Source organism: Arachis stenosperma, chromosome 6 (genome assembly GCF_014773155.1).
Source record: "Arachis stenosperma cultivar V10309 chromosome 6, arast.V10309.gnm1.PFL2, whole genome shotgun sequence".
In the NCBI taxonomy this organism is placed as follows: Eukaryota; Viridiplantae; Streptophyta; class Magnoliopsida; order Fabales; family Fabaceae; genus Arachis; species Arachis stenosperma.
The window spans coordinates 36,655,329-36,656,597 of NC_080382.1; the positions used below are offsets into that span (position 1 = coordinate 36,655,329).

A 1,269-nucleotide genomic window follows, 5' to 3' on the forward strand; every position below is an offset into this window, starting at 1 on the left:
AATCTCTATACTGTGACATAGAGGATTCCACATTTTCTTGTTCTCTTCTCTTTCATATGAGCAGGAGCAGAGACAAAGGCATTCTTGTAGAAGTTGACCCTGAACCTGAAAGGACCTTGAAGCGAAAGCTAAGAGAAGCTAAGGCACAACTCCCTGTTGAGGACCTGACCGAATTCTTCAAAGAAGAAGAACCTATGGCAGCCGAAAACAACAACAATGCCAACAATGCAAGGAAGGTGCTGGTGACTTACTGCACCTACTCCCGACTTCTATGGGAGAAGCATCTCTATCCCTGCCATTGGAGCAAACAACTTTGAGCTTAAGCCTCAATTAGTTTCTCTAATGCAACAGAATTGCAAGTTCCATGGACTTCCATTGGAAGATCCTCATCAGTTTTTAGCTGAGTTCTTGCAAATCTGTGACACAGTCAAGACTAATGGGGTTGACCCTGAGGTCTACAGACTGATGCTATTCCCTTTTGCTGTAAGAGACAGAGCTAGAATCTGGTTGGACTCACAACCTAAAGAAAGCCTGGACTCTTGGGAAAAGCTAGTCAATGCCTTCTTGGCAAAGTTCTTTCCACCTCAAAAATTGAGTAAGCTTAGAGTGGAAGTCCAAACCTTCAGACAGAAGGATGGTGAATCCCTCTATGAAGCTTGGGAAAGATACAAACAATTAATCAGAAAGTGTCCCTCAGACATGCTTTCTGAATGGAGCATCATAGGTATTTTCTATGATGGTCTCTCTGAACTATCCAAGATGTCTTTGGATAGCTCTGCTGGAGGATCTCTTCATCTGAAGAAGACGCCTACAGAGGCTCAAGAGCTCATTGAAATGGTTGCAAATAACCAATTCATGTACACTTCTGAAAGAAATCCTGTGAACAATGGGACAAGTCAGAAGAAAGAAGTTCTTGAGATTGATACTCTGAATGCCATTTTGGCTCAGAACAAGATATTGACTCAACAAGTCAATTTGATTTCTCAAAGTCTGTCTGGAATGCAAAATGCACCAAGCAGTACTAAGGATGCTTCATCTGAAGAAGAAGCTTATGATCCTGAGAACCCTTCAATGGAAGAGGTGAATTACCTAGGAGAACCCTATGGAAACACCTATAATTCTTCATGGAGAAATCACCCAAATTTCTCATGGAAGAATCAAGAGAGACCTCAACAAGGTTTCAATAACAATAATGGTGGAAGAAACAGGTTTAGCAATGGCAAGCCTTTTCCATCATCTTCTCAGCAACAGACAGAGAATTCTAAACAG

The 1,269-nt window shown here is 41.7% G+C and overlaps 1 non-coding gene across 1 annotated transcript; it reads right to left on the reverse strand.

Moving 5' to 3' along the window:
• Window positions 1-597: 597 nt before the first annotated feature.
• On the reverse strand, window positions 598-705 carry LOC130937865 (small nucleolar RNA R71). The gene has a single exon (XR_009069059.1). It is a non-coding gene; the product is annotated as a small nucleolar RNA R71 (small nucleolar RNA).
• Between the last annotated feature and the right edge of the window lie 564 nt (window positions 706-1,269).